A 26,212-nucleotide genomic window follows, 5' to 3' on the forward strand; every position below is an offset into this window, starting at 1 on the left:
TTTTGATTGTTTTTGCTCTAGCTCTTATAGTTTAGCCAGAAAATGCACTTTTATGTTTTCACTCAAAAAATCGAATTTTGGTAGGAAATAAGAGTGATCACAGATTTTCATTGTTTTTGCTCTATCTTTTATAGTTTAGCCAGAAAATGTACATTTTTGTTTTCACTCAAAAAATCGAATTTTGGTAGGAAATCAAAGTGATCACAGATTTTCATTGTTTTTGCTCTATTTCTTACAGTTTAGCCAGAAAATGGACCTTTATGTTTTCACTCAAAAAATCGAATTTTGGTAGGAAGTAAGAGTGATCACAGATTTTCATTGTTTTTGCTGTAGCTCTTATAGTTTAGCCAGAAAATGCACTTTTATGTTTTCACTAAAAAAATCGAATTTTGGTAGGAAGTAAGAGTGATCACAGATTTTCATTGTTTTTGCTCTAGCTCTTATAGTTTAGCCAGAAAATGCACTTTTATGTTTTCACTCAAAAAATCGAATTTTGGTAGGAAGTAAGAGTGATCACAGATTTTCATTGTTTTTGCTCTAGCTCTTATAGTTTAGCCAGAAAATGCACTTTTATGTTTTCACTCAAAAAATCGAATTTTGGTAGGAAATAAGAGTGATCACAGATTTTCATTGTTTTTGCTCTATCTCTTATAGTTTAGCCAGAAAATGCACTTTTATGTTTTCACTCAAAAAATCGAATTTTGGTAGGAAGTAAGAGTGATCACAGATTTTCATTGCTTTTGTTCTAGCTCTTATAGTTTAGCCAGAAAATGGACTTTTATGTTTTCACTCAAAAAATCGAATTTTGGTAGGAAATAAAAGTGATCACAGATTTTCATTGTTTTTGCTCTATCTCTTATAGTTTAGCCAGAAAATGGACTTTTATGTTCATTGTTTTTGCTCTAGCTCTTATAGTTTAGCCAGAAAATGGACTTTTTGTTTTCACTCAAAAAAACGAGTTTTGGTGGGAAATAAAAGTGATCACAGATTTTCATTGTTTTGCTCTATCTCTTATAGTTTAGCCAGAAAATGGACTTTTATGTTTTCACTCAAAAAATCGAATTTTGGTAGGAAATAAAAGTGATCACAGATTTTCATTGTTTTTGCTCTATCTCTTATAGTTTAGCTAGAAAATGGACTTTTATGTTTTCACTAAAAAAATCGAATTTTGGTAGGAAGTAAGAGTGATCACAGATTTTTATTGTTTTTGCTCTATCTCTTATAGTTTAGCCAGAAAATGGACTTTTATGTTTTCACTCGAAAAATCGAATTTTGGTAGGAAATAAAAGTGATCACAGATTTTATTGTTTTTGCTCTATCTCTTATAGTTTAGCCAGAAAATGGACTTTTATGTTTTCACTCAAAAAATCGAATTTTGGTAGGAAGTAAGAGTGATCACAGATTTTCATTGTTTTTGCTCTATCTCTTATAGTTTAGCTAGAAAATGGACTTTTATGTTTTCACTAAAAATCGAATTTTGGTAGGAAGTAAGAGTGATCACAGATTTTTATTGTTTTTGCTCTATCTCTTATAGTTTAGCCAGAAAATGGACTTTTATGTTTTCACTCAAAAAATCGAATTGTGGTAGGAAATAAGAGTGATCACAGATTTTCATTGTTTTTGCTCTATCTCTTATGGTTTAGCCAGAAAATGGACTTTTATGTTTTCACTCAAGAAATCGAATTTTGGTAGGAAGTAAGAGTGATCACAGATTTTCATTGTTTTTGCTCTATCTCTTGTAGTTTAGCCAGAAAATGGACTTTTATGTTTTCACTCAAGAAATCGAATTTTGGTAGGAAATAAGAGTGATCACAGATTTTCATTGTTTTTGCTCTATCTCTTATAGTTTAGCCAGAAAATGGACTTTTATGTTTTCACTCAAAAAAATGAATTTTGGTAGGAAATAAAAGTGATCACAGATTTCATTGTTTTTGCTATAGCTCTTATAGTTTAGCCAGAAAATGGACTTTTATGTTTTCACTCAAAAAATCGAATTTAAGTAGCAAGTAGAAGTGATCACAGATTTTCATTGTTTTTGCTCTAGTTCTTATAGTTTAGCCTGAAAATGGACTTTTATGTTTTCACTCAAAAAATCGAATTTAAGTAGGAAGTAGAAGTGATCACAGGTTTTCATTGTTTTTGCTCTAGCTCTTATAGTTTAGCCTGAAAATGGACTTTTATGAAGTGATCACAGATTTTCATTGTTTTTGCTCTAGCTCTTATAGTTTAGCCAGAAATTGGACTTTTATATTTTCACTCAAAAAATCGCATTTAAGTAGGAAGTAGAAGTGATGACAGATTTTCATTGTTTTTGCTCTAGCTCTTATAGTTTAGCCAGAAAATGGACATAAAAGTGATCACAGATTTTCATTGTTTTTGCTCTATCTCTTATAGTTTAGCCAGAAAATGGACTTTTATGTTTTCACTCAAAAAATCGAATTTAAGTAGGAAATAAAAGTGATCACATATTTTCATTGTTTTTGCTCTAGCTCTTATAGTTTAGCCAGAAAATTGACTTTTATTTTTCACTCAAAAATCGAGTTTTGGTAGGATATACAAGTCATCACAGATTTTAATTCTTTTTGTCCTAGTGGCCTTAATTTAGCCAGCAGTATAGGATAATGAGACCACAGCATGGACGTTAGTTGAGTATTGTTGCATGTCCATATGTGTTTATGTGTGTATCTGTGTATGTTTTTGTTTATGTTGTTTGTGTTTAAAGCATTATTAACTTACCGCATAATTTCATTTTGCTGCTCCTCCTCTTGTTTCTGACGCCTGAGTACATTTTCAATTTGCATTCGTTCATGGGGTGTTAAATGTGATAAATCTGGCAGTTCATCCATTTTGTCCGTTTAAAGACTACTACAAATATTTTGTTGTTATTTTTACAATTTGGATTTTAATTTGTGTAGTTTTATGGCTTTGTTTTATTACTTGCAATTGTTGTTCTTGTTGTAGCTGTTGCTGTTTTAATGCACGCACTGGACAATGAAGTTTGGTTTTTGTTGTTTGTTGTGTTTTGGTTTCCCCCTTTGTTGGCGTGTTGGTAGTAGTGTGTCTGTGTATGTAGATTTTAATGAAATTTTTTCCTTGTTTTAATTATTTATTGTTTTTGTTTTTATTAAATTACGTATAATATTTGTTTGCAGTTTGAGGGGAATAGGATTTTTTTAAATTTCTCTTGTTTTAAGGGAATTTTTGAAAATGTTATATTTTAAAGGCTTTAAGCTTAACTCACAAACAAAATTTTATTATAAATTTGTTATTATTTTAAGGACTTAGAGGTTTAACTATACAATTATGTTATTTTAGTTTCCGGGTTTCAGTGTTATTTTGTTTTGTTATAAGTTCGTTGATTAGTTTGAGTTTGTTACTGTTAAGTGCTGTTGTTTTGTTTAATTTATTTAAATAAGAATTTTTATTAAATTTATTTATATATTTTATTGGTTTTAGTTTAATGGAAGATTTATTTTATATAAGTTTTCTTTTTTTTTTTTTTTTTTTTGTTTAATATTTTATATTAAATAATATTTATTAATAATAAGTTGTTTTAAAGCTTTTTTAATTTCTTTTAAATTTATTTAATATTTAAATATTTAAATTTATCTTTTTTATTTTATTTAAATTTATATATTGAGTTGTAGTTTTATTTAGTGTTTTTTTTTTTTTAATTAAATTATTTAGTTTAATGTTTTATTTAATTCGAATTCAGTTTAATCACAGACTAAATTTATGGAATTTTTTTATTTTCTTTTTAAATATACAATAATAATTTATTAAAAATTAAAAGTTTGTTTGGTTAATTTTCAAATAAAATATTTATTTTATTTACTGTCAATACTCTTTTTATTATTCGTTGAAATTTTGTTTTAATTTCTATAATATTTACAGTTGTATTTGTTTCTTTTTTATAGTTTCAAAGAAAATTTTTATTTATTTATATTTGAATATTAGCTTTACCAAGGCGTATACGTAATATTTATTTAGTTTAATTTTAGTTTTTTTTTATTTAATTTTATGTAGAAACTGTTATCATGTAATTTTTGTTAAAATTTTGTTTACTTTTAAACGAATTGGTTTTAATTTACATCCGTTGCCTGTTATTGGAGTGAATCTGTAATGAAAATAATATATTCTTAATTAATTTAGAAATTTTTATATTTATTATATAAAATATAGGTTCAATATTATAGAAAATTCAAAAAGTACCAGGTTGATACTAAAAATGTACCCAAAAGTCCACTCTTGAACATTGTCATTCATTCATCTTTCCGTATGTCTAACTAAAATACTAGCATACCCTGGGTGCTTCGCTACCCTAACTTAAATTAAATACGTACAACACTTTGTTTACTTTTATAAAAAAATTATAATTGATTAAATATTTTTTTTATTGTTTCAGTTTTATACGTTCAATATTACGTGATTAAATTCGCATTCAGTAAGAAACTTGTATTTTTAGTTTCATTCATTTAGATTACACATTATAGAAAATTTCGAAAGTACTATTTGAAAAAAAGTACTATAAAATACCTCTAATAGATTATCATTTAATCAAAAATTTTATGTTTCTTTGTTCAATATTATATACAATTCAAAAAATATAATTTGATAAATGAAAAAGTACCAAAAGTCCCTTTCAGTAGATTCTCATTCACTAAGGTCCCTACATTTTAAATTTTATTTTCATTATCTCTGTTCAATATCGAAAAAATATCAAAAAGTACCATCGGAAAAACGAAAAAGTACAAAAATCTCTCTCAATAAATTCTGATTTAATAAGGACCGTGTGTTCCGATTAACCATTATAAAGAATCTAAAAGGTACCATTTGAAGAATAGAAAAGTACCAAATAGTTCCCAAAATTAATCTTCCTAGATTGAATATTTTAGAAAATTAATAAAGTACAATTTATGAGATAAAAAGTACTAAAAAGTTCTCTCTTAAAAAATCTTATTCAATGAGGACCGTGTATGTTTAATAAATATGTGTTTTGAGTTCATATTAAAGAACATACAAAGAATATCATTTGAAAGAAGAAAAAGTACCAAAAGTGGAATAAATTTTACCTAAGTGGAAAGTACTAATAAAAAGAGTACAATTTTTAACATTTTCGCTTAGAAATATACTTTTTCGAGAATTAAGTTTACAAAATGTTCCGTATTTAAATCTATATATAACAGATAAAACTCAAACGATTCAAAGTACCAAACAATTTACTCGAATTTGGTACTCGAATTCCAAAAAAATATACCAACAGCTTATTTTGTGTGAATAAATAAACTACTCTTTCAAATTTTATAAAAATTGGCTCAATGAATTTCCTGTTTTTTCCCTTTTTAGTACTTTTTTCCCCAGAGATAAAGCAAAAATTTTATTACAATAAATATTACAGAGTTAGTCCGTAATTTAATAGGAATAATTCAATAAACCGAAAAAGTTTTCTTAATGTGCTAAAAAAAGTACCATAAATGCAGTTTTCCCCCTTTTACACCCAAAAAGGACTGAATATTAAAAAAGTACGAAACAGGTGTCTCATAATTTTGGGAGATGTATCCAAAATATTTATAAAAATTTTATTATGTTAATTAGTTCAAAAGTTATAAAGGGCCAAAAAAGGTACCAAAATCACCTTTATTACACATTTTTACCCCTTAAAAGTACGAATTTCAAAAAAGTACCAAACACCCATCTGCTCATTTTAAGAGTAGATACATGTGCAATTAAATTTTTTGTTTTGTATCACTAATATTGTGTAAGATAATTAAGAAAACCTGTTTTACCCGTTTTTTTTCCCTTTTTACCCGTAAATTTACAAATTTCAAAAAATCCTTAGTGGATCTACATAACCAAAAACACATCTACTGTTAAAATTTCATGATTCTAGGTTCAGCCGTTTGGGCTGTGCGATGATGAATCAGTCAGTCAGTAACGCTACTCTTTTATATATATAGATTACAAAAAAGTACCAGCTTAGGAACAAATAAGTACCAAAAAGTTCCCTCTTATAAATTCTTATACAATCAACACCAACTATTTTAAAATTCTTCTTTATACATTAATAGCATTGAAATTTCCTTTGTAGAAAGAACCATTTAAATAAAATACAATTTTTTTCCTTTCCACTCTATAACTATATGTATAATAGTATGTGGTCCCATATGATCAATTGATAAACAAAGAGTCAAGAGTCCTTCATATTTGGTATTATAATTCGATAATAATTGACAATTCTTTTATTATTTCTTTAGCAAAAAGAAATACAAATCGCTAAACTCATTGTAAATGCAAAAAATGCTTACGTATACATACATATATACATATACATACATACATACATACATATGTCTGTATACATGACAAAAGAAGAAAAAAAATTTTTCATTAGGTTGGTGCTTATTTATAATTCGAATTTAAAATCATAATACAAGTTTCTCGTTCCCAGTTTGTTTGGTACCAGAGTTGTCAACTTAAACGTGAAAAACTCCAATATTTAAACACTTCCCTAATATAAAAAGGATACTTCATATACATATATGTAAAATAAATGAAGCAAAAAAGAATGTGGAACAATATTAAATTTGTTGCCACAATGTTGCATTGCAGTTTATTTATTATTTATGCAATGCAAAACAAAAAAAAAACTCCAAATTCTATGAAATTTTTATTTTTTTATAAAATATTTTACACAATACGAGAAGTATGTAGAAACACCACAGGAAAAAAGGTCAGTTACCCAGCTGAGTTTTTATAAAAACCAGAGAATGTTGCAAGTAAATTCTATTAGGGTGGTATATTTTAGAAGAAATCATTCTACTTCAGTTCTAGTTCAGTTCTAGTTCAGTTCTAGTTCAGTTCTAGTTCGTTCTAGTTCAGTTCTAGTTCAGTTCTAGTTCAGTTCTAGTTCAGTTCTAGTTCAGTTCTAGTTCAGTTCTAGTTCAGTTCTAGTTCAGTTCTAGTTCAGTTTCTAGTTCAGTTCTAGTTCAGTTCTAGTTCAGTTCTAGTTCAGTTCTAGTTCAGTTCTAGTTCAGTTCTAGTTCAGTTCTAGTTCAGTTCTAGTTCAGTTCTAGTTCAGTTCTAGTTCTTCTAGTCAGTTCTAGTTCAGTTCTAGTTCAGTTCTAGTTCAGTTTAGTTCAGTTCTAGTTCAGTTCTAGTTCAGTTCTAGTTCAGTTCTAGTTCAGTTCTAGTTCTAGTTCAGTTCTAGTTCAGTTCTAGTTCAGTTTCTAGTTCTTCTAGTTCAGTTCTAGTTCAGTTCTAGTTCAGTTCTAGTTCAGTTCTAGTTCAGTTCTAGTTCAGTTCTAGTTCAGTTCTAGTTCAGTTCTAGTTCAGTTCTAGTTCAGTTCTAGTTCAGTTCTAGTTCAGTTCTAGTTCAGTTCTAGTTCAGTTCTAGTTCAGTTCTAGTTCAGTTCTAGTTCAGTTCTAGTTCAGTTTAGTTCAGTTCTAGTTCAGTTCTAGTTCAGTTCTAGTTCAGTTCTAGTTCAGTTCTAGTTCAGTTCTAGTTCAGTTCTAGTTCAGTTCTAGTTCAGTTCTAGTTCAGTTCTAGTTCAGTTCTAGTTCAGTTCTAGTTCAGTTCTAGTTCAGTTCTAGTTCAGTTCTAGTTCAGTTCTAGTTCAGTTCTAGTTCAGTTCTAGTTCAGTTCTAGTTCAGTTCTAGTTCAGTTCTAGTTCAGTTCTAGTTCAGTTCTAGTTCAGTTCTAGTTCAGTTCTAGTTCAGTTCTAGTTCAGTTCTAGTTCAGTTCTAGTTCAGTTCTAGTTCAGTTCTAGTTCAGTTTCTAGTTCAGTTTTCTAGTTCAGTTCTAGTTCAGTTCTAGTTCAGTTCTAGTTCAGTTCTAGTTCAGTTCTAGTTCAGTTCTAGTTCAGTTCTAGTTCAGTTCTAGTTCAGTTCTAGTTCTAGTTCAGTTCTAGTTCAGTTCTAGTTCAGTTTCTAGTTCAGTTCTAGTTCAGTTAGTTCAGTTCTAGTTCAGTTCTAGTTCAGTTCTAGTTCAGTTCTAGTTCAGTTCTAGTTTCAGTTCTAGTTCAGTTCTAGTTCAGTTTTCTAGTTCAGTTATAGTTCAGTTTCTAGTCAGTTCTAGTTCTATTCTAGTTCAGTTCTAGTTCAGTTCTAGTTCAGTTCTAGTTCAGTTCTAGTTCATTCTAGTTCAGTTCTAGTTTCAGTTCTAGTTCAGTCTAGTTCAGTTCTAGTTCAGTTCTAGTTCAGTCTAGTTCAGTTCTAGTTCAGTTCTAGTTCAGTTCTAGTTCAGTTCTAGTTCAGTTAGTTCAGTTCTAGTTCAGTTCTAGTTCAGTTCTAGTTCAGTTCTAGTTCAGTTCTAGTTCAGTTCTAGTTCAGTTCTAGTTCAGTTCTAGTTCAGTTCTAGTTCAGTTCATTCTAGTTCAGTTCTAGTTCAGTTCTAGTTCAGTTCTAGTTCAGTTCTAGTTCAGTTCTAGTTCAGTTCTAGTTCAGTTCTAGTTCAGTTCTAGTTCAGTTCTAGTTCAGTTCTAATTCAGTTCTAGTTCAGTTCTAGTTCAGTTCTAGTTCAGTTCTAGTTCAGTTCTAGTTCAGTTCTACTTCAGTTCTAGTTCTAGTTCAGTTCTAGTTCTAGTTCAGTTCTAGTTCAGTTCTAGTTCTAGTTCTAGTTCTAGTTCAGTTCTAGTTCTAGTTCTAGTTTCAGTTCTAGTTCTAGTTCAGTTCTAGTTCAGTTCTAGTTCAGTTCTAGTTCAGTTCTAGTTCAGTTCTAGTTCAGGTCTAGTTCAGATCTAGTTCAGTTCTAGTTCAGTTCTAGTTCAGTTCTAGTTCAGTTCTAGTTCAGTTCTAGTTCAGTACTAGTTCAGTTCTAGTTCAGTTCTAGTTCAGTTCTAGTTCAGTTCTAGTTCAGTTCTAGTTCAGTTCTAGTTCAGTTCTAGTTCAGTTCTAGTTCAGTTCTAGTTCTAGTTCAGTTCTAGTTCAGTTCTAGTTCAGTTCTAGTTCTAGTTCAGTTCTAGTTCTAGTTCAGTTCTAGTTCTAGTTCTAGTTCAGTTCTAGTTCAGTTCTAGTTCAGTTCTAGTTCAGTTCTAGTTCAGTTCTAGTTCAGTTCTAGTTCAGTTTCTAGTTCAGTTCTAGTTCAGTTCTAGTTCAGTTCTAGTTCAGTTCTAGTTCAGTTCTAGTTCAGTTCTAGTTCAGTTCTAGTTCAGTTCTAGTTCAGTTCTAGTTCAGTTCTAGTTCAGTTCTAGTTCAGTTCTAGTTCAGTTTCTAGTTCAGTTCTAGTTCAGTTCTAGTTCAGTTCTAGTTCTTCTAGTTCAGTTCTAGTTCAGTTCTAGTTCAGTTCTAGTTCAGTTCTAGTTCAGTTCTAGTTCAGTTCTAGTTCAGTTCTAGTTCAGTTCTAGTTCAGTTCTAGTTCAGTTCTAGTTCAGTTCTAGTTCAGTTCTAGTTCAGTTCTAGTTCAGTTCTAGTTCAGTTCTAGTCAGTTCTAGTTCAGTTCTAGTTCAGTTCTAGTTCAGTTCTAGTTCAGTTCTAGTTCATTCTAGTTCAGTTCTAGTTCAGTTCTAGTTCAGTTCTAGTTCAGTTCTAGTTCAGTTCTAGTTCAGTTCTAGTTCAGTTCTAGTTCAGTTCTAGTTCAGTTCTAGTTCAGTTCTCTAGTCAGTTCTAGTTCAGTTCTAGTTCAGTTCTAGTTCAGTTTCTAGTTCAGTTCTAGTTCAGTTCTAGTTCAGTTCTAGTTCAGTTCTAGTTCAGTTCTAGTTCAGTTCTAGTTCAGTTCTAGTTCAGTTCTAGTTCAGTTCTAGTTCAGTTCTAGTTCAGTTCTAGTTCAGTTCTAGTTCAGTTCTAGTTCAGTTCTAGTTCAGTCTAGTTATGTTCTAGTTATCTTCTAGTTTAGTTCGGTTCTATTATATAATTTACATTATGTAAAGTATATTCCTCCATAATTTCCTTTTCTTACAAATTCTTTTCCTTTATTTGAACCTAGTTTAGCAATTATTTATCATGTAGATAATCATGTAGACAACGTAAAAACGGTTGTATTCAACGAATTATTAAGAACGATATAAATCTGTTACATTAACTATTTTGAAAATTGATAGAAACGTAATTTCATTACAATCATAGTTTTATGATTCCAAATATTGAAAAACATTTATTTTTACAGTATTTCAATAGTTGTTATCAAATTTTAATTTTAGCTACCATAGTTCTGCACTGGGAACTGATTTTCTACTGATCTGTTTTGTGTGTGTAAAAATTTTCTAAAAAAATACGATTTTTCTAGTTCAGTTCTAGTTCAGTTCTAGTTCAGTTCTAGTTCAGTTCTAGTTCAGTTCTGTTCAGTTCTAGTCAGTTCTAGTTCAGTTCTAGTTCAGTTCTAGTTCAGTTCTAGTTCAGTCTAGTTCAGTTCTAGTTCAGTTCTAGTTCAGTTCTAGTTCAGTTCTAGTTCAGTTCTAGTTCAGTTCTAGTTCAGTTCTAGTCAGTTCTAGTTCAGTTCTAGTTCAGTTCTAGTTCAGTTCTAGTTCAGTTCTAGTTCAGTTCTAGTTCAGTTCTAGTTCAGTTCTAGTTCATTCTAGTTCAGTTCTAGTTCAGTTCTAGTTCAGTTCTAGTTCAGTTCTAGTTCAGTTCTAGTTCAGTTCTAGTTCAGTTCTAGTTCAGTTCTAGTTCAGTTCTAGTTCAGTTCTAGTTCAGTTCTAGTTCAGTTCTAGTTCAGTTCTAGTTCAGTTCTAGTTCAGTTCTAGTTCAGTTCTAGTTCAGTTCTAGTTCAGTTCTAGTTCAGTTCTAGTTCAGTTCTAGTTTCAGTTCTAGTTCAGTTCTAGTTCAGTTTCTAGTTCAGTTCTAGTTCAGTTCTAGTTCAGTTCTAGTTCAGTTCTAGTTCAGTTCTAGTTCAGTTCTAGTTCAGTTCTAGTTCAGTTCTAGTTCAGTTCTAGTTCAGTTCTAGTTCAGTTCTAGTTCAGTTCTAGTTCAGTTCTAGTTCAGAGTTCTAGTTCAGTTCTAGTTCAGTTCTAGTTCATTCTAGTTCAGTTCTAGTTCAGTTCTAGTTCAGTTCTAGTTCAGTTCTAGTTCAGTTCTAGTTCTAGTTCAGTTCTAGTTCAGTTCAGTTCAGTTCTAGTTCAGTTCTAGTTCAGTTCTAGTTCAGTTCTAGTTCAGTTCTAGTTCTAGTTCAGTTCTAGTTCTAGTTCAGTTTTCTAGTTCTAGTTCAGTTCTAGTTCTAGTTCAGTTCTAGTTCTAGTTCAGTTCTAGTTCTAGTTCAGTTCTAGTTCAGTTCTAGTTCAGTTCTAGTTCAGTTCTAGTTCAGTTCTATTCAGTTCTAGTTCAGTTCTAGTCGTTCTAGATTCTAGTTCAGTTCTAGTTCAGTTCTAGTTTTTTTCCCAGTTCTAGTTCAGTTCTAGTTCAGTTCTAGGTTCGTAGTTCAAGTTCTAGTTCAGTTCTAGTTCAGTTCTAGTTCAGTTCTAGTTTCAGTTTCTAGTTCAGTTCTAGTTCAGTTACTAGTTTCAGTTCTAGTTCAGTTTCTAAGTTCAGTTCTAGTTCAGTTCTAGTTCATGTTCTAGTTCAGTTCTAGTTCAGTTCTAGTTCAGTTCTAGTCAGTTCTAGTTCTAGTTCTAGTTCTAGTTCTTAGTTCAGTTTAGTTCTAGTTCAGTTTAGTTCTAGTTCAGTTCTAGTTCTAGTTCAGTTCTAGTTCTAGTTCAGTTCTAGTTCTAGTTCTAGTTCAGTTCTAGTCTGTCAGTTCTGTTCTAGTTCATGTTCTAGTTCTCGTTCAGTTCTAGTTCAGTTCTAGTTCAGTTCTAGTTCAGTTCTAGTCAGTTCTAGTTCAGTTCTAGTTCAGTTCTGTCAGTCTTCTAGTTCAGTTCTAGTTCAGTTCTAGTTCTAGTTCTAGTTCTAGTTCTAGTTCAGTTCTAGTTCAGTTCTAGTTCAGTTCTAGTTCAGTTCTAGTTCAGTTCTAGTTCAGTTCTAGTTCAGTTCTAGTTCAGTTCTAGTTCAGTTCTAGTTCAGTATCTAGTTCAGTTCTAGTTCAGTCTAGTTCAGTTCTAGTTCAGTTCTAGTTCAGTTCTAGTTCAGTTCTAGTTCAGTTCTAGTTCAGTTCTAGTTCAGTTCTAGTTCAGTTCTAGTTCAGTTCTAGTTCAGTTCTAGTCAGTTCTAGTTCAGTTCTAGTTCAGTTCTAGTTCAGTTCTAGTTCAGTTCTAGTTCAGTTCTAGTTCAGTTCTAGTTCAGTTCTAGTTCAGTTCTAGTTCAGTTCTAGTTCAGTTCTAGTTCAGTTCTAGTTCAGTTCTAGTTCAGTTCTAGTTCAGTTCTAGTTCAGTTCTAGTTCAGTTCTAGTTCAGTTCTAGTTCAGTTCTAGTTCAGTTCTAGTTCAGTTCTAGTTCAGTTCTAGTTCAGTTCTAGTTCAGTTCTAGTTCAGTTCTAGTTCAGTTCTAGTTCAGTTCTAGTTCAGTTCTAGTTCAGTTCTAGTTCAGTCTAGTTCAGTTCTAGTTCAGTTCTAGTTCAGTTCTAGTTCAGTTCTAGTTCAGTTCTAGTTCAGTTCTAGTTCAGTTCTAGTTCAGTTCTAGTTCAGTTCTAGTTCAGTTCTAGTTCAGTTCTAGTTCAGTTCTAGTTCTAGTTCAGTTCTAGTTCAGTTCTAGTTCAGTTCTAGTTCAGTTCTAGTTCAGTTCTAGTTCAGTTCTAGTTATGTTCTAGTTATCTTCTAGTTTAGTTCGGTTCTATTATATAATTTACATTATGTAAAGTATATTCCTCCATAATTTCCTTTTCTTACAAATTCTTTTTCCTTTATTTGAACCTAGTTTAGCAATTATTTACGTCATGTAGATAATCATGTAGACAACGTAAAATCGGTTGTATTCAACGAATTATTAAGAACGATATAAATCTGTTACATTAACTATTTTGAAAATTGATAGAAACGTAATTTCATTACAATCATAGTTTTATGATTCCAAATATTGAAAAACATTTATTTTTACAGTATTTCAATAGTTGTTATCAAATTTTAATTTTAGCTACCATAGTTCTGCACTGGGAACTGATTTTCTACTGATCTGTTTTCTGTGTATATAAAAATTTTCTAAAAAAATACGATTTGTAACCTTTTTATATATTTTACCAATTGTTTACATCATTTAAAGTCTTAGATAAATAGTAGGTATTTCAATGTTTTGCACATAAAAGATGAAATACTTGCCAGTGATATTAAATATTTATTGTAATCTTTATTTATGTAAAATTACAATTGTAAATATTAACTAAAAAATTCTCGTTCCATAACAAAAAATTTAAACTCTACCCTAATAAACTCACAGAAATACATTTATATACTATATAGCCTAACAAATACTGCAGAGTATAATCCCAGTGTATCATAAATATCGATTGACATCTTGTAGCAAAGACGCTTGCATAAGATACTGAAGATATTTGTGTTAAGATAAGGCGAATAAAAAAAAAAAAAAAAAAAACGAAAAGAAACTTAAACAAATACACACGTATTTACAGCTTTATATGTAAATGTAAAGTGTTGTAATTTAAATATTTATGGCATAAATTATGTAGAAAATAAGCACAAACAAAACTCACAGATTACACAGTGGCAGGGGAATACAGAATGAGAGTTAATTATGGAAATTAAACAGACAGAAAAGCGAAGAAAGAAATGTTTGTAGCTTAAATTTGTGAAAGATGTAGAAGAAAGAAATTTGAAAACAATAGCTGCACTTTGGTATTTTAGACAAAAAGCTAAAGGGAGGAAATAGTTAATGTTAAGTTTTTTATGTCATCGTTTCCTTAAACACATACGCTTGTTGAGACAAGTTGCTTGAAATTTAACGGAAATTAAAAAGATTCTAAAATAGGTCATATCCGTTAAAGTGAAAGTAAGCTAGTAAGAGTTAGGAATTTTAAAGAAACTATTAGAATTTTTCATTTATTTTATGAAAACCTTGAAATATTTTAAATATTAATTTAAACTAAATTAAACCGAAAAAGAATGAAAAAAAATATTTACAGTTTCTTAAGTTTTTTTTTTAAGAAAAAACCTCAAAATCACATGTTTATTATTTATGTGTCAAATGGCCCAAAAGAGCATAAACAAGAGAGATAATTTCCCAACAAAATTTACTCTCACGAAATACAACACGTTTAGAAAAATAAAGCATTTTATCCCGAAAATAAAAGTTAAAAAAGAAACAGTTAAACACAAAAAGAGAGAAATTATTTTACTCTCTCGTATAGGAAACACTTGGTTTATGAAACATTTTTTAACAGTAATTTGGTGAATTTCTTTTAACATTTCTCTCTTCTAGAGGTGAATTTTCTCTTTTCAATAAAACTGTTAAAATCATATGGATTTAAAAAATCATACATAGCCACAGTCAGTCACCAGATAAATATATGTATGTATATCAAGGATAATTGCAAAAAAAAAAAATTGTACAATAAACGATACACACACAACAGCATGATGACAATGAAGTTAAAATAATTCATTACAAATGAAAGCAATAACAGCAACAAGAAATAATGAAAAAAAAAAAAAAATCCAGTAACATTGGAAATAAAAACTGCATTCAATACCAAAACCATCATTTTGTGAAAACAAAAGGTTTGCACCCATTCGCGTGTTCTACCAACCAATACACTGTAAAACTGTTTCTGGTCTATTGGCCTAAATTGTAGATTATTTTTGTTCTTTTTTTCTATATTATTGTTTTATTTAATCGTTTTTATTTTCATCCGCTAGTTGTTAACTTCAAAAGAAAAGAAAAACGGAAATCGAAAAGGACATGAGTAGTTGAATTTCAATTAGTTGTATTTAAAGTACAATAAAGTACTTAGTGGTGAAAGAAATTGTGCCACTTGTGGGCGATATTTTAATTGACCTTTTAAAATGTGACACAGTTAACGATTTTAATGTTGGTAGATAAACAAAAACAACAAAAAATAGTTTTTGTTTTTCTTTCTTTTTAAGGGCATGGATGGTGATAGTTTGTTTTTCTTAGTGATGAATGGTTACAAGTAAATACATTAAATAAGAATAGAGGTTTCTGATGAACCTTATGAAGAACAGAGCGACATGAACGACAGACAGAGATACAGACAGACAGAGATACAGACAGACAGAGAGACAGACAGACAGACAGTCAGACAGACAGACAGACAGACAGACAGACAGACAGACAGACAGACAGACAGACAGACAGACAGACAGACAGACGGACGGATGGACGGACGGACAGACAGACAGACAGTCAGACAGACAATTAAACAAACAAACAGACAGACAGGACATGACATAATCGACTTTACTATCTATAAGGATCCATAAGATATATACATACTTTATAAAGCTTTGGGTAGAATCACGAAGATCCTTTGCAGTGATCCTAAAGATAGACAGAAGAGAAACATCGTTAAAAAGAAAAAGCACTAAGCTAGTATGATGAATTACATGTACAACAATTACATGTACAGCTGTAGTCCTTGACCGGAAATTAAAATGGAGACACCACATATACGATAGTATCAACATCGGTGCTATGCGATATGTAGGGAAACTATAGACGTAAAATGGGGTCTTAGTCCTACTATGACAAATTGGCTTTATAAAAGTGTAATTAGACCAATTTTAGCTTATGCTTTGGACAAAAAGTGTAATATCAAATTAATACAGGGAGTTCAGTGCACATGCTGCTGGGTATAAGTGGTGCCATATGTACTACTTCAATCAAGGCTGTGGAAACGTTGCTAGACATTCCACCCATTGAAACATATTTAAAATATGAGGCGTCGCTTACAGCCGAACGGTTTTTTACTTTATGCGAACTGGCCAAAAGCGGACAATGTTTAAGGGACATATGGGAAGGTTATACACAAGCATTGGACGTACCTGATCGCTTACCAGATACAGAATATGCCGAAAGCTTTGAAACGCTGATCCCAGATAGAATCTGGGTCAAGCGGTAGATTAGAGCAAAAACTAGTAGAAATCCGATGCTACACAGATGGCTGTAAATTGGGGGAAAGGGTGGGCCTGGGGTTCTATATTGAAAACCCAGAAACAGAAATATACCAACATTTACTTAATCATAATTCAAGCTTCCAGGCAGAAGTCCGAGGAATAATGGAATGTTTAAATTGGATTAAATTAAAAATGGCCGACAACCAGAAGGAAATTAGGGCGATATCAGGTGATAGAATTGAATCTAAGATTGTATTGGATTGTAAGGAAGCATTAACTGAACCCTCTCCCAGAGGTAAGGTTTTCATCAGTCCACTCGTTAGTGGTCGGCAACGAAAGGGTAAACGTAATAGCTTTAAAGGGAAGGGCAGGGAGCTCGAGGTAGTTAACCTGACGAACGCAAAAGCATTCAGTGCAACTAAAGCTTATTTAAAAATATGGCAGGACCAGAATTATCCTCAAAATGAGCAAGTCTGAGGTTAGTATGATGTTACGTATTCTGAGTGTACACACAGCATTACGAGCACATCTATACAGTGAAACTCTGGAGTATTTTCTTTGCCATTGTCAGGCATTCATCGAAGATAGTTCCAAGTATCTTGGAAGTGATGTTATTCAGGAAATAACATTCCTCCCTAACATTCTTAGCAATTACGTCCATGAAACTGAGTTTCTGAACATTGAAAAATAATACGTTCAGTGAACATTTTTTCATGAAAAGGAGCGCACTACAGGCTGGGTAGTGGCCTAGGTGTATTTCTTTGAATTTGATGTAGTATACATTCTCCTATCAACCTAACCTATTGTATTGAACCTTATTCCATAATAATCTCTTTATGTTCTTCACTGCGCGTAACCTGCAATTATCACCAGCAAAGTCGTCTATAACACTTTTTATCACCTGGACGAAGGAAGTAAACCTAACCCTTGGCATCGTAGTCGATGGAGTCCAAATTCCAACCGTGCACCACACAAAAATCTTGGGGGTCACAATCTCTTTACTTCCTCAGTGCTCGCCACTGTTAGCTACATATAAAATGTTTGGTCGGTCAGTGGTTTATTATGCTGCTCCAGTGTGGTCACCTTCGCTCAGTGATACCCAGTGGAGAAACATTCAAAGCTGTCTAAATGCCGCCCTAAGGACTGTAACGGGCTGCCTATAAATTACCTAGGAACATCGCCTGCATGAAGAAAGGATCCCAGTCAAGGACCACAATGTCATGTTGACTAAACAGTTCCTCTTGTGATGTCATCGGATAATATCACACAGTTGGATAATCCCCCAAGGCATGTCAGGAAGGATTTTCGTATGTACGAGGAAAACATATGCAGATATGTGCAGGATCCACTGGATTAGTCCTTGTATACGGCAGCTTAAAACGACATTCATAGAGAAGCCATAAATTCCGCGGTCGCAGGATTTCGCATGAATGTCGTACTTGGAGGTCACCCATAGCAGACCCGGAAGAAGACCTGCCGCTGAAAACAAGAGTAGTTCTGGCACAACTAAGATCGGAGTGGAGTAACAGGCTCAATGCCTACTGGTCTAGTATAGACCGTGCTGTCCCCAACGAATGTCCTGCATGTGGGTCTTCATGACACCCACCACATATTCAACTGCCCAGCCAATCCTACTTCACTCTTTTCAATGGATTTATGGAAGCGTTCTTTTCTTCTTCTTCTTTTCTATAAAATGTCTTTTAACTAAGCAGTAATTATTTTAAATTTTATTTTCTTTTACGAAACACTAAGAAAATTGCACCATAAAATCTTTTTTTCTAATTACATTTGGAAATGTCACTGGCCTTTACAATTCTCTTCACAAGAGCAATGAACCTAAGGCCTTTTGAGTAACAGGGTGAAAAAACAAAACCTTAAATAAACCAAAACACTTTAGATTAAGCTAGTGCCACTATATGTATGTATGTATATAAAAACAGTTAGTATACTGCAATTTGGCAAACAAAATATGATTTGTAAGCCAAAAAGTATTTTCACAAAGTTTTATTGCTTAAAATCATTTTAAACGAGCCATAAGTAATAAATGTTTTTCTATAATTGCATAAATTTGTATGTATAAGTTATGACAACGTAATACATATACATACATATGTATGTATATACAGACAAATTGTTTTGCTTTTGATGGCAAACATTGATATTTAAAGGGTAAGAAAATTTTCAAATTAAATAATACTCATACGTCGTGTAGCAACGTTTGCTTAGAAATGAATTCAACTAAGAATCTGCTTATTGCGTACCACTGTAGTTTGCAAAATGATTCGAAATTTAATATTTAAACATTTCATTGTATTAATTCCTTAATAACTCTGTAAACGCAAACCTTGAACTTTAAATTTCATTCAGTTCAACAAAAAATTGTAATAAATATAAATAGAGTAACTCAAAAAAAAAAAGCATAGAAAATTTAATAAAATGTCAATAGCCCCGCAAGTAATTTTAAATTATTTTTATCCTTAAAAATAAACCAAAATACACAATCGTATTTCTACAAGCAACACATGTGGACAGAAAATTAGGTAGATGTCGGACTAAAATTTAAAAATAATTGAAATTATAAAAACTGCACTGCAATAATAAAATTTCTCAATTTTAAAACTTATTTTATAATAAAAAAAGAAACTAACTCTCAACTAATTTCCTGGCCACAGGTGTATAACGAACAACAACTGACTGCATATTTTTACAGTGTGTGGCCAATGAAGCTGAAATTTTATTAACTTCATTATTCTTTTTTTTTTTTTCTCTTTGTAAGTCAAATCAAACAATGACCTTTTTAATACACACACACACACAGCAAGCATTAACCAACCTTCAACTTAATTTGAAGTTAGAAACTGATAAATTACTAAAAGTATTCTTTTGGATATTTGGTTGTCGTTACCTTGCACCCACATACTGCTTTTTTTATTTTGATATTAGAGTTTATGACTCTTTGTTTTGAGCTTCTAGAGCGAGGGAGTACTAATAACTTTATGGAAAATGTTGTACTGACGATGATGACATTTTTGTTTTTAGAATACATGACACCCACATGTTGGATGAGCAGAATTTATATTGAAGTATGAGAAAAAAATGTTTGAAATATATGCATGCAGTCATTTGGTGCTTGGTCCTTATATTATTGATGAAATTAAGGATTAGGGTGGTTTTAATAAGAATAGAACTACCTACTTGTCTAGTCGATAGTCTACTGTATAGTCTTGTTTATAATCTAATCTGTAGTCTAGTCAATAGTCTAGTCTATAGTGTAGTTTATATTTTGTCTATATTCTAGTCTATAGTCTAGTCTATAGTCTAGTCTATAGTCTAGTCTATAGTCTAGTCTATAGTCTAGTCTACAGTCTAGTCTATAGTCTAGTCTATAGTATAGTCTATAGTCTAGTCTATAGTCTAGTCTATAGTCTAGTCTATAGTCTAGTCTATAGTCTAGTCTATAGTCTAGTCTATAGTCTAGTCTAGTCTAGTCTATAGTCTAGTCTATAGTCTAGTCTATAGTCTAGTCTATAGTCTAGTCTATAGTCTAGTCTATACTATAGTCTAGTCTATAGTCTAGTCTATAGTCTAGTCTATAGTCTAGTCTATAGTCTAGTCTATAGTCTAGTCTATAGTCTAGTCTATAGTCTAGTCTATAGTCTAGTCTATAGTCTAGTCTATAGTCTAGTCTATAGTCTAGTCTATAGTCTAGTCTATAGTGTAGTTTATAGTCTAGTCTATAGTCTAGTATATGGTCTAGTCTATAGTCTAGCCTATAGTCTAGTCTATAGTCTAGTCTATAGTCTAGTCTATAGTCTAGTCTATAGTCTAGTCTATAGTCTAGTCTATAGTCTAGTCTATAGTCTAGTCTATAGTCTAGTCTATAGTCTAGTCTATAGTCTAGTCTACAGTCTAGTCTATAGTTTAGTCTATATTGTAGTTTATAATCTAGTCTATAGTCCAGTCTAGAGTCTAGTCTATAGTGTAGTTTATAGTCTGGTCTATAGTCTAGTTTATAGTCAAGTCTATAGTCTAGTCTACAGTCTAGTCTACAGTCTAGTCTATAGTGTAGTTTATAGTATAGTCTATAGTCTAGTCTATAGTCTAGTCTATAGTATAGTCCATAGTCTAGTCTATTGTCTAGTCTATAGTCTAGTCTATAGTCTAGTCTATAGTCTAGTCTATAGTCTAGTCTACAGTCTAGTCTACAGTCTAGTCTACAGTCTAGTCTATAGTGTAGTTTATAGTCTAGTCTATAGTCTAGCCTATAGTCTAGTCTATAGTCTAGCCTATAGTCTAGTCTACAGTCTAGCTTATGGTCTAGTCTATACACACAGAAAAAAGATCGATAAGAAATCGGTTTCCATTATAAATATTTAGTAAAGTTAACTAAAATTCCATCGCCGCTATTAAAAAACTATACATTTAAGTAATTTTCTATATCTAGAACTGAAAATCTATGATTGTAATCAAATTATGGTTTAAACAATTTCCAAATTATTATATTAACCAAATTAATCTTTCATATAATTTTTTTTTACTAATTCGGTAAATACAACCGAATTTAATTTAGCGTTCAAATGTAATTATTTCAAATATTAGTATTTGTAACCGAAAAATAGGTTGAAGCTACAAATTTTTAGGTAAATAAACATTATTCCGCCATCACAACCAATTATCAGTAGAAAAAGTTAAATAGTCTAAATAAATTCGAAATTTCCAACCGATTATTTGGTAGTTTTTGTTGACGTCTACAAAAATATTTATTTAAAAAAATTGTTATTTACAAATATTTGGAAAAGATAAATGGAATTGCTGTTGCGGCTTGATGTTTAATGATACAGGCGTATAAAATAGAAAAAGGTAATGTTCAATCAAAAATCCATTTTGTAGTTGCTTTTAAGAGATTTCATTGCGTTTGCAGGAATTAAAGCAAGTAACTTAAATCTACAAGAAATGCAAACTGTTCAACGTAGAATATTTCGCCAAAAACTGAAAGAAAAGTCGCTCCAACCAAAGGTCAAACATGTACATAATATTCCCCTAAATGAGATGCGAGAAGTATTTAAAATGTGTGTATCTAAAAACAATTTTACATATTTTATAAAATTTTATTGTTTATAAATAAAATCCACAAATAAATGCATAATAATTAATATTTCAGTTGTAAATACTAATAGTTTCAATTCTCATTACCGAATTATTTTTTAAAATAATTCGGAGTTTCATGTATTCGGAAATGCTAATCGATTTTTTCAGTTACTGCAATAGAATTATGTGGTAGTTGTTAGAACCGACTAAATTCGATTGGAAACAAATTCGGTTACTCCAACGAATCTGTTTTCTCTGTGTAGTCTAGTCTATAGTCTAGTCTAATGTCTAGTCTATAGTCTACAGTCTAGTCTATAGTCATGTCTATAGTCTAGTATAGACATGACTATAGTCATGTCTATAGTCTAGTCTATAGTCTAGTCTCTATTCTAGTCTATAGTCTAGTCTATACACACAGAAAACAGATCGATTGGAAATCGGTTACCATGATAATTGTTTAGTTAAATTAATTAAAATTGTATTGCTGTTATTGAAAAACTGTATACTTAACTGATTTTCTATATTTAGTATTAAAAACCAATAATACTAATCGAATTGTGGTTTTAACAATTTCTAAATCAATAATTTGAACTGAATTGTATCGGTTATTAAATTCATTTGTCAATTCAGTAAATGCAGCCGACTTTTATTTAGGATTAAAACGTAAGAACATTAAATATTAGTCACTACAACCGAAAAACAGTAGAAAGTAAAAAATATTGAGCACTGCAACCAATTATCAATTGAAAAAATTATTTAAAATTTAATTACGGTTAAAGGAACCAAATTCGATGTTCACAACCGATTAATTGGTAATTATAGTTGACGTATACAAAAATAAATAAAATAAAACGAATTTATAATTTAAAAAAAACTAATTACATTTGAGGATAAATTAATGCAGAAATTTGGATAAAAAAAGGTAATGTTTGGTATATTTCATATCTTATAATATATTTTGTGTCATTTTTCTATAATTTTTAATAATTTTACAGCAGCGGAAAGGCGTGGAAAGATAGTGAATCAAGAGCAAAATCCCTGGTACATAAATGCTATGTTTATTACCATGAAAATCTCAAAGCTAAAGGGGATGCGTTATTTTATATATATACGTTTTGTAAGTTTATACATATTTATATTTTATTGTAAATACTTTACACAAAATAAATATATTTTTAAATACACATAATCCACAAATTGTTTTTCTATAAATAATATTTCAGTTCCTAATACCAATAATTTCAATCCAGATTACCGAATAATAAATAAAAATAGTTGTGTATACTATATATTCAGTAATACTAACCGAATTATACAGCAATTACAATCGAATTTTGGGATAGTTGTTAGAACCGACTGAATTCGATTGGAAACAAATTCGGTTATCACAACGAATCTGTTTTCTCTGTGTAGTCTAGTCTATAGTCTAGTCTATAATCTAGTCTATAGTCTAGTCTATAGTCTAGTCTATAGTCTAGTCTATAGTCTAGTCTATAATCTAGTCTATAGTCTAGTCTAGTCTAGTCTATAGTCTAGTCTATAGTCTAGTCTATAGTCTAGTCTATAGTCTAGTCTATAGTCTAGTCTATAGTCTAGTCTATAGTCTAGTCTAGTCTATAGTCTAGTCTATAGTCTAGTCTATAGTCTAGTCTATAGTCTAGTCTATAGTAGTCTATAGTCTAGTCTATAGTCTAGTCTATAGTCTAGTCTATAGTCTAGTCTATAGTCTAGTCTATAGTCTAGTCTATAGTCTAGTCTATAGTCTAGTCTATAGTCTAGTCTATAGTCTAGTCTATAGTCTAGTCTATAGTTATCTATAGTCTAGTCTATAGTCTAGTCTATAGTCTAGTCTATAGTCTAGTCTATAGTCTAGTCTATAGTCTAGTCTATAGTCTAGTCTATAGTCTAGTCTATAGTCTAGTCTATAGTCTAGTCTATAGTCTAGTCTATAGTCTAGTCTATAGTCTAGTCTATAGTCTAGTCTAGTCTATAGTCTAGTCTATAGTCTAGTCTATAGTCTAGTCTATAGTCTAGTCTATAGTCTAGTCTATAGTCAGTCTATAGTCTAGTCTATAGTCTAGTCTATAGTCTAGTCTATAGTCTAGTCTATAGTCTAGTCTATAGTCTAGTCTATAGTCTAGTCTATAGTCTAGTCTATAGTCTAGTCTATAGTCTAGTCTATTCTAGTCTATAGTCTAGTCTATAGTCTAGTCTATAGTCTAGTCTATAGTCTAGTCTATAGTCTAGTCTATAGTCTAGTCTATAGTCTAGTCTATAGTCTAGTCTATAGTCTAGTCTATAGTCTAGTCTATAGTCTAGTCTATAGTCTAGTCTAGTCTAGTCTATAGTCTAGTCTATAGTCTAGTCTATAGTCTAGTCTATAGTCTAGTCTATAGTCTAGTCTATAGTCTAGTCTATAGTCTAGTCTATAGTCTAGTCTATAGTCTAGTCTATAGTCTAGTCTATAGTCTAGTCTATAGTCTAGTCTATAGTCTAGTCTAGTCTAGTCTAGTCTAGTCTATAGTCTAGTCTATAGTCTAGTCTATAGTCTAGTCTATAGTCTAGTCTATAGTCTAGTCTATAGTCTAGTCTATAGTCTAGTCTATAGTAGTCTATAGTCTAGTCTATAGTCTAGTCTATAGTCTAGTCTATAGTCTAGTCTATAGTCTAGTCTATAGTCTAGTCTATAGTCTAGTCTATAGTCTAGTCTATAGTCTAGTCTATAGTCTAGTCTATAGTCTAGTCTATAGTCTAGTCTATAGTCTAGTCTATAGTCTAGTCTATAGTCTAGTCTATAGTCTAGTCTATAGTCTAGTCTATAGTCTAGTTTATAGTCTAGTCTATAGTCTAGTCTATAGTCTAGTCTATAGTCTAGTCTATAGTCTAGTCTATTGTCTAGTCTGTAGTCTAGTCTATAGTCTAGTCTATAGTCTAGTCTATATTCTAGTCCATAGTCTAGTCTAGTCTATAATCTAGTCTATAGTCCAGTCTATAATCTAGTCTATTGTCTAGTCTATAGTCTAGTATATAATCTAGTCTATAATATAGTCTGGTCTATAGTCTAATACAATATTTAGTTTATGCAAAAAAAATTTCTCTGCTCCACCCTATTAGATTTTTGAAGTTATGATGTTTTAAAAATGCATATTACTTGATTTGTAATTCATGGCTGGTGTTTCGTAAAAGTCAAATATTTTTCTCTATATTTTGTTATACAAATCTCTTTGTTAAATTATTTACTTTCTGTTCTTTGTTCTTCTATTTCTTGTACAAAAAAAAGTCATGGGAAATTCTTTTCTAACAACATCATACTTGAAGAAGTTATCGTTCTATCACCAAATGAATACATGATGATACATTAACGTCATCATTTATTTTATTAAAATTATAAAACTAAATATAGAAAAAATAAAGAAACCATATTAAAGAAGTGCAAATTATGGGGAGTAAAGAGGTGGAACTTAAAAAGTAAGGAAGATAGATTGAAATGAACTAGAACTGAACTAGAACTGAAACTAGAACTGAACTAGAACTGAACTAGAACTGAACTAGAACTGAACTAGAACTGAACTAGAACTGAACTAGAACTGACTAGAACTACTAGAACTGAACTAGAACTGAACTAGAACTGAACTAGAACTAGAACTGAACTAGAACTGAACTAGAACTGAACTAGAACTGAACTAGAAACTGAACTAGAACTGAACTAGAACTGAACTAGAACTGAACTAGAACTGAACTAGAAACTGAACTAGAACTGAACTAGAAACTGAACTAGAAACTGAACTAGAACTGAACTAGAAATGAACTAGAACTGAACTAGAACTGAACTAGAACTGAACTAGAACTGAACTAGAACTGAACTAGAACTGAACTAGAACTGAACTAGAACTGAACTAGAACTGAACTAGAACTGAACTAGAACTGAACTAGAACTGAACTAGAACTGAACTAGAACTGAACTAGAACTGAAACTAGAACTGAACTAGAACTGAACTAGAACTGAACTAGAACTGAACTAGAACTGAACTAGAACTAGAACTGACTAGAACTGAACTAGAACTGAACTAGAACTGAAACTAGAACTGAACTAGAACTGACGAGAACTGAACTAGACTGAACTAGAACGGAACTAGAACTGAACTAGAACTGAACTAGAACTGAACTATACTGAACTAGAGTTGACTAGAACTGAACTAGAACTAGAAACCTAGAACGTAACGAAACGGAACTAGAACTGAACTAGAACTGAACTAGAACTGAACTAGAACTGAACTAGAGACTGAACTAGAACAGAATGAACTAGAACTGAACTAGAACCGGAACTAGAACTGAACTAGAAGCTGAACTAGAACGGAACTAGAACTGAAACTAAGAACTGAACTAGATGACTAGAACTGAACTAGAACTGAACTATAATGAACTAAACTGAACTAGAACTGAACTAGAACTAGAACTGAACTAGAACTGAACTAGAACGACTAGAACTGAACTAGAACTGAAAGACTAGAACTGAACTAGAACTGAACTAGAACTGAACTAGAACTGAACTTAGAAGCTGAACTAGAAACGTACTCAGAACTGAACTAGAACTGAACTAGAAACTGAACGAGAACTGAACTAGAACTGAACTAGAACTGAACTAGAACTGAACTAGAACTGAATTAGAAACTGAACTAGAATGAACTAGAACTGAACTAGAACTGAACTAGAACTGAACTAGAACTGAACTAGAACTGAACTAGAACTGAACTAGAACTGAACTAGAACTGAACTAGAACTGAACTAGAACTGAACTAGAACTGAACTAGAACTGAACTAGAACTGAACTAGAACTGAACTAGAACTGAACTAGAACTGAACTAGAACTGAACTAGAACTGAACTAGAACTGAACTAGAACTGAACTAGAACTGAACTAGAACTGAACTAGAACTGAACTAGAACTGAACTAGAACTGAACTAGAACTGAACTAGAACTGAACTAGAACTGAACTAGAACTGAACTAGAACTGAACTAGAACTGAACTAGAACTGAAAGACTGAACTAGAACTGAACTAGAACTGAACTAGAACTGAACTAGAACTGAACTAGAAATGAACTAGAACTGAACTAGAACTGAACTAGAACTGAACTAGAACTGAACTAGAACTGAACTAGAACTGAACTAAATGAACTAGAACTGAACTAGAACTGAACTAGAACTGAACTAGAACTGAACTAGAACTGAACTAGAAC

General features: G+C 31.3%; 1 long non-coding RNA gene across 1 annotated transcript in view; it reads right to left on the reverse strand.

Moving 5' to 3' along the window:
* Nucleotides 1-3,952: 3,952 nt before the first annotated feature.
* LOC119613074 overlaps nt 3,953-26,212 on the reverse strand; it is a 29,850-nt gene continuing 7,590 nt past the window's right edge. Inside the window, exon 3 of the long non-coding RNA XR_005232203.1 lies at nt 3,953-4,117. This is a non-coding gene — a long non-coding RNA (uncharacterized LOC119613074). The remainder of the gene's footprint in view (nt 4,118-26,212) is intronic.

Source organism: Lucilia sericata, unplaced genomic scaffold, assembly GCF_015586225.1.
Source record: "Lucilia sericata isolate MDLA Ls3-8-SP2 unplaced genomic scaffold, ASM1558622v1 Contig001962F_arrow, whole genome shotgun sequence".
In the NCBI taxonomy this organism is placed as follows: Eukaryota; Metazoa; Arthropoda; class Insecta; order Diptera; family Calliphoridae; genus Lucilia; species Lucilia sericata.